The sequence below is a fragment of the Poecilia formosa genome, unplaced genomic scaffold, assembly GCF_000485575.1.
Source record: "Poecilia formosa unplaced genomic scaffold, Poecilia_formosa-5.1.2 Scaffold282, whole genome shotgun sequence".
Lineage (NCBI taxonomy): Eukaryota > Metazoa > Chordata > Actinopteri > Cyprinodontiformes > Poeciliidae > Poecilia > Poecilia formosa.
The window spans coordinates 113,095-121,408 of NW_006800221.1; positions in this window are offsets into that span (position 1 = coordinate 113,095).

Consider the following 8,314-nt stretch of genomic DNA (forward strand, 5'->3'; position numbering starts at 1 on the left):
ATTATTATTATTATTATTATTAGTGTGATGGTGGCTATTTAAATTGTAACTTCATATAAATCAATTTCATGAACTTGGTTCAAAACACTAAACAACCGATATGATATATATACTGTACACCGCTAATGCCTACTGATGCATTTGTTACACATACCAAGGATCACATTAGTAGCTCTTCCCTGCCATCTAGCTGTTGCAGTGATGAATAATTCAGCTACTTTGCACACTAAATACCTAAATTCATACTTTGTTTGTGGTATTTACAAATTAAAAATCTCTACATAAATGAGAATATTTGACAGCAAATTTACTAGTTATCGTTTATGTATTGTAGTTAATACTGGCAGTAAAGATGTAAGACTCAGGACTCGGGACTTGCAGGTCTTTATTTTTGTTTTGAGTTGGACTTCTTACTTTGTGAATTACAAAACAAAAACATGGGTCCACTTCTGCTTTGCATCAAGACAGCTAAGTGTTTTTCTATTGAATGTTACAAGGTTAGATTATATAGGCATAGGAATCTTTGCCCATTCCGCTTTAAAATTAGTATTCATATATGATTGTTACTAGATGAATTTTGCTAAGAACAGCTTCTTGTAAAAATATTTTCCCCCAGATAAAATTAAAGTAAATTAAAGGCATGATTTTTCTTAATTGTCTAATGTTATTATCCTTTTGCAATATATTAGCTGGTCCAGAGACGCTGTATATATACATTACTTATCAGAAATGAGAATGGATTGGATGGTACAATAAGTGACTGGTGTGAAGACCAGTCAACTTCATTTACTTCCTGAATATCCACGGGCTTTGTTTGGATCTTGCTGATTGTGCCACATACGTCTTTCTGTTTTCTCTCACATTAATCAGATAGATAATCTATAACTCTTCTGAGCTAATCTTATAAGAAAATCATAAGATTAGAGGTGCCTGCAGCTCCATGTGCGAGAGTTCACAACTTCATAGCTTACTACTGTCCTGGTCCCCATTTGAGCATCACTTTTTCTGTAGTTTATATGTAAGTTCCACAGTCACAAAGCTCCTACCTCCAACTCTAGAACTAAATCTCATCTGAACCCCCCCAATGAACAAATACCTTTTCTCTGCCATCAATCAATACAGGAATGTATTGATTGATGGCAGAGAAAATGAGACTGGGGGATATCGCTTGGTCATTGATTCAGCGCTTTGTTCCTAGAAGATGCACCCGAAAAGGGTCACTAAGAGAGCATTGGACTATGATTGGGAGGCAGACGGATGATTATAAATATGAGATGTTCTGCCTTTTCTGGAAACCCCTCAGCAGAGTTTAGACTTCAAACTATGCAATCTCAGTCTGTTTGGGCAGCTATTAAGCTTTGGATCAGTGGGCCTGTAAAGACCGACTGCCTGCCTGCTGCACTGCTCCGGGCTTCTGCCAAAGCAATGCCCCTTATTAACAGTTATAAATGTCTGCTTAGTGGGGCAGTAAATCTAATGCATGCTTAGTTTGGGGATTTGTTGATACAGGTGATTTCTTTATTTAGGCTCATGTTTATGTGTGTTGCCACACTGTGAGGAGCTTTTTTAAGGTCTGAGCCAGGTGAAGATTATTTGCCACTTCAGAAAAAGAATAAGTTGCTTTTTAAAGCTTTAATGTTTGATTTATTTTTAGTTTAACAGATTTTAAGTGATAGTTGTCATTTTGGTCACCCAGCTGTTAATTAGAGTCCTCTTCCTGCACTGTTCTCACTTTGGACTGTAAAGGAGGGGGAAAGGACCCCAGAACAACAAAACAAGACCCACTTATGTATGTAAGCCTTATCTGCATGGAGCCACCACACCGGCACCTTCCTGCCATTCATTTCCTTCAAGAATTATGTAAATACAGTACCTTGCTAAAGCGTGAACTTCTTCGCAATGAGTCATGCCACAGCCATACATTTTAGTTTATTTCACTGTAATTTTAGGTGACAGGCCAACACAAAGCAATGTACAACTAGGAAGTGAAGGAAAGCTTGTATTTTTTTTTTTTTACAAACAAAAATCTAGAAATAATGACATGGATTTGTATGCAGTTTGACAGCTTTGTTCAAAGACCTTAAGCGTCAATGACAGCAGAAGATGTTAAACACATATTTATGAGTGACAGTGGCTCATTGTAGCTCTGGTGGTATTTTTAGGGTCGTTATCCTACTGGAAGCCGGAGCCCCAACAGGGGGAGAGGGTTGCAAAAGTCTAGACCTTTGCAACCCCCAGCAGTTTTTTGTCTCCAGTGTGTTTAGATCATTGTCACCAGATTTTCTGTCAATGTTAAATAAGTGCATCCCTTCAGCATGATGCTGCCACCACTATGATTCACAGTAGGGTTAATGTGTTGAGTGCGATGTGCAGTGTTTGTTTTCCCAGATACACCGAGTTGTACATATAAAAAAATCAAAAAGTTCAATTTTGGTCTTATTTGGCATGAGCGCCTATGTTTGCACATGTGCAGTAAACATAGGATGACAGGTTTTCCTTTTAATAATGGCTTTCTTTTTTTCCATTTGCCTATAAATACGGAAATTAATTTACACACAGCTGTCCTCCATTTCTGTTGGGTCCTAAGTAGATCCCTTCCTGGATCCGTTCACTCCAGCTCTGTAGTCGAATACTGAAGGCAATTATTTGCACTGCTTTCAAAGTAAAGTTGGTTGAAGACGAGCGCACTGAACACTGTTCTGATTCTTTTTTTTTTCTCAATAAGTTAGAAACTGATTCATTTTCACTTCAGTTTATATTCATGCAACACTTTGTGTTGGTCTACCTCCTAAAAACACAATAAAACATAATATTTCTGGATGTTGTGTAACAAATGTGAGCACATCTAGGATGCATGAATACTTTTACAAAGCATTTGCCATTCGGTTTGGAAAACTCGCAACAACTCTCCACGCCACTTGGCAAAATATCGTTAAACAATATTCATGTGAATATTTCAGATCTGGTAATGATGTGACAAGTTTATACACAATAAATTAGGATATTTCACAAGTGATAAGTGGTCTCCAAATTTGTTGTCATAATGTGAATTGAACGATTAGCGCATTTTCTCACCAAGCTGCCTCTGGGGGTCAGACATGTGCTTGATCTGTGCCTCTCCTCTCAGCTGTCAGTGTCTGGACATGTTTTACATTAGCACGGGTGTCTATATACGAGGGACTCGTCTGCAAACCGCTGTGAAGGTTGTTTGATGAAGGTGATAATTAAGACACCTGACGTCGAGCCACAGGTTGGGAAAACAAAGAGAAAAGGAGAGGCTCCGTAGCGTGGGGTGTGTGTGTGTGCGTGGTGTTACCAACGTGTTTTCCCCAAAACAAAGACGTGTGCCTTCTGTAAATATTTGAATCAAACAGGGTTAGATACAAATTTCAGCTGGCATAGAGTTAGAGCTGCAATTTTAGATACAAATGTTTTCATTCAACTCTTAAATTAACCGTGCTAAAGAGAGAAAACTTACTTATATGTCACCTGTTTTTAAGAGTTGCCTGAGATAGCATTTCAGTTTTAATCCCATAGTAATTGTAAAATAAATTGATTAAGCATTGCAGTTAAGAGGTAATATCCAATAACTGTTTTATTAAGAGAAGATTATTTTATTTTATTTTTTACCACATCTCAACTAATTGCTGTGGACTTTCAATGAAACATTAATATTGTGCTACTTATTGTATTAAAGTTTCTTGATTCATTCAAGCAAAATAAAAAAAAAAATATTGGAGCTTTGGTAGCCTTTATTGAACGGCAGTCCTTATATTTTGTGTAGTAAATGTTTAGTTACTGTTTCGTTCATATTTATTTACAGTAAGGGATTCATTGTGGACGTTAAAGAAGAATACCTCAATAACTCAAAACATAAGACAACAGTTTCAACATCCAAAGTTGATGCTGAAGCAGCTTTTGTAGCTTAAAAAAAAGAATTGCTCTATGAATTTGGATCAGAGTGGAGCAATTTTAAATCCCTATAACATTTATCTTTTTTTTTTTTTTTCCTGTCCTATATTCTCCACTGCCCGACATTTGACACAGTCTGTTCTGAGAAATTGTTTAATCCAAGCTTGTGGATGCATAGGGTGGGAGCCTAACTCCAGCATTGAATGGATGAGAGGCGGGCACAGCCTGAAAGGATTGCCAGGGCAACACACAGACACACAACCACGCACACAAATCCACACCTAAGGGCATATTTACTCATAATGCAAATTTTTAAACAGTGGGAACACTACCTGAAAAAAAAAAAAAAGAAAAAAGCACATGCCTGCAGGGACAATATGCAACATAACTGGATTTGAACCTCCAACCTTCTTGCCTCGAGTCATATTCACACTGTGATACACACACAGGCCACATTTTAGGTAAACCTGCTCAGTTACTTTTTTCTTTTTTGTTTTTATACCAGATCAACAAATAAGTTTATCACATAGCGATAAAGTCAATTCATTTAGGCTTGCAGAGACGGCAATGAAGACTTCCCAATGTGCACACAGAACATGAAACAAAAGAGATTAATAGAAATGTGAACTTAGCATGGTGGTGTCAGAGGTGTGGGTTTGAGTATTTTAAAAGCTGTCGATCTGTTTGGATTATTTAGAGGATAGAAAGACAAGAGTAGTACAAGCACCATCTCTCAACATGTTGAACCTTACAGCATTGGGCTACAGCAGCAGAAAACCACAATGGGTGTCATTCCATTCAGCTAAGAACAAGTAACTGCAGCTACAATAGTCAAAAGCTCCTTAAATTTGGACACTAGCAAATTGAAAACCTGGTCCTATAAATCTCGATTCTAGCCACCAGATGGTAGGGACCAGATTTCATCCCAAACTGACTTCTTGAACATGCAAGTTCCCTGCAATCCAAAGGCCATCAAAGTCACCAAATCTCAGTTAAGCAAAGCAGCTGTAGGATTTGCATTGAGGATGTGAAGCTGCATGATGCTATCAAGTCAATGTGGATCAAAATCACTGAGCGATGTGACTTACACCTTACTGAATCTATGCGCTACAGAATGAAGGCTGATCTGAAGGCAAGAGGTAATCAAACTACTACTATCTTGTGCCTAATAAAGAGTCCAGAGGGTTTATTTTTAAGCAGATACTGTATCAAATTCTGGACCAAAGTGATAAACTCTAATATTATTGATTGGACTGAAGATTGACCATCATCAATTGCTTCTGATTTCTATTTAAATATGCATTCTTTAAAAAAAAAAAAGATACGTTTTTGGGTGAGACATTATCAGCACAAATTGTTAGAGTACTTGAAAGCTGTCACGCCTGAGTAAACTATCACTGTGCTTTTTCTGAGACAACGCCACAACTGTTTTGGTGGGAAGCAGGATTTTCACCACCCGGTCTGATATCAGGATGACATCATGTTGGGTTTGTCAAAGAAAGCAGCTTTCTTTATCGCGACCTCTGGCCTCGCGCCGTCCCAGCTTCCAAGGAAGGAAGGAAGAGATGCTGAAGAGAAAGAACAACATCGTGCTCCAGGTCAGAAGCTACAGTTCTGACCAGCCAGAGTTCAGGCTGCGGAGGGCAGCTCCATTCAATTTAAAGCTCTAATAAATAACTCTGTTTATTTGCACCCTATGTCGACTTCTTAAACAGGTTTCTAAATTAAGCCTTGATAGAGTTGTTTTTTTTGGGGTTTTTTAGCTCCGGGTCTTCCCCCCTTCAACTGTGCGAATCAATTTTTAAGTGTTTTCTCATGGCCTTAAATATTCCCCTATAGGAAAGCCTCTCAAACCAGACAAGGGCAGAATGAAGAAAAAAAACACAGACGTTCAGATGTGACGGCAGATAACAAAGTGTTCTGTTTTTCCAAAAATCCTCATTTTCTGACTCCGAGGACTGAACCACACCTTGGGATGTAGAGAGAAGGTGCAGCAGGGCAAGTGTGAGCAGTTTGCCATGAGCTGATCTGAGCGTGTGCCTGTAAGATCTGACATTTCCCACGGTGGGTCAGGTGCTTTCCAGCATGCCCGTGCACATCTTTCTTTCTTTTCTTTTTTTTCCATCCCCTTCAACAAATTACCTCAATAGTAGAATTTACTTTGCAGTTGTGCAATAGGCGCATTTCTAATTACTCAAGTGTGCTTTCTTTTTCTTATTTTCCACGGTTTCCCACACCTTGTGCACCTCAAGAAATTCGTCTGATTTGGCGCCGGTCCATGCGGCAGACACACCGACATAGGGACAGACATATGCGTGGACTTCATAACAAAATAATTTCTGCCCTGGGGCGGGTGAAACTTGCAGTTTCTCCAAATGACAGTTTCACTTGCCCTGAGGGAAGGAAAAAAAAAAAGAAGGAATAATAACAATCTCGCTCAGGCATGTATTCTTAACTGTCAGGACAGTAATATATATTGCCGTGAGAACACTAAAACTATGCTGAAACAGCATGCGGCGCAGAAAGACATATGCCCTAGAAACCATACAAGTGATTAAATGCTTAGATTTAAAAAAAAAAAGAATAAAAAGATGTGTGTACACAATTATGTTGAAACTGAAACTCTGAGGCTGGAATGTGTAATTTTTTTAAAATACAAAGACATTTTTGTGTTTTTGGACTTCAGGTTTTTACAAGCCAAAGACAAACAGAAGAAGAAATGCACATAAACTCTCCTTTAGAAAGCAACCATCACTGTGTAGAAAAAAATAAAAGGACTTATTTTAAAAGTTGTCAGAATCATCCTATTTATTGTTGCAATTTTGGATCAACTTTAGAAAGAACTTGAAAATAATCAGTGCGTTCACCATATGTGGCGAAACTCTAGATATTTGCAAGGAAAAACAGGCAAAAATAAATTAATGTGCAAAGCTGGTAAAGCTATAACAGAAAAAAAGAAGGTGTAGTTACAGCAAAATATGCATTTAGAAAGTATTGACTCAAGAGACTGAATACAAATATCTGACTTATCATTAAAGCTTTTTGAAAACCTTTTGTATCCTTTTCCCTCCTCATCACTATAAAGCCTTATACTGTATGTCGACATAAAGTCTCAGGGCAGTTCATTGAAGTTTGTGGGTATAACATGACATAATGAAAAAGTTTCATAACTCCTTTTTCAAGGTGATTTGTGACTTGAGAAGTGAGCTGGTTCTCAGTTCCTAAATAGGATTTCCACAATATACGTTTTGAAATCATTGCAAGTTTTAAGGGTCCGTACATTATTTTGACCTGTCACAAATATTTTAGGCTCATTCTCACTCAAAACACCATGATTTGATCTTTTTCTGTAGTTTTTTTTCTACTGCAACTTGCAAGGGATTAGATATAAGAAAAACTGTTGCCATAAACAATTTTGCAAGCGTTATCGAACAATTCATGAGTACACAGACAATTTTTTGTCATGATTTTTTTTATTTATTTAAGAATGCAATTAAATTTATGAGTGAAATTTACTGTCCATTGGATGAATGAAAGCTGATGTATGTCATTGTGCAAGCAAACTGAATGCAGGACTGATTTGCTTGCTTCTATTAGGTGGATGCAGACATTGTTAACTCAAATGTGAAAGAATTAAAACCCACAAACATAATGTATTTAGCTGAGTCAGCTTTGCCCCCTCCCAGCACCCTGACCAAAACAGACCTGCTATAAATTGCATTTCTTGCTGTTTCACTTCTGGTTGGGAGTTTTTTTTTATCCTACAATCAGTGGTACCAGGATGTTTTGATCTTCAAGTGCATCAGATATTATAGCATGAAATCAGAAACAGGTGTTTCTGATAGGGAAAGTCACTTCCTGTTTTTATCTTCTGTCTTAAGAAGCAGAGAAATGAAACCAGTCTGAGTCAGTGCGGCAATTTATAAACTGACGTAATGCATTTGATCTTTGTTTGAACCCTGACAACATTGATCTGAGTCAACTACAGTTATTTTCTAGAGCAGTTTCCTCGGCTGGAGGAAAAAGCATGAGAAAATACATTTAAAATCTTGTTTTTGGAGTTTTTGTTGCATATTATAGAATATATATATTACATTTCCTGCCTTCATGTTTGGAAAGTCTGAAAGTCTGATAAACAGCCTGATTTAAGATTACTACCAAACAACAGACTTGCATTCAATATGATCTGTATCAATTGTACAACAAAGCTGTTAGAAAGGCGCAGATGGCCACTTTTAACCAAGCAAAGTCATTAAATTTCAAAATATACAAGTAATGTAAGCAAAAGTAAGAATATTGTGGGATTTGATGTGGACATATTTTACAGTTTGTTATGTAAATTACTTTTTTCTGACTAGAACATCCGTAAAATTGTCACATTACAAACAGAAAACATCCATGC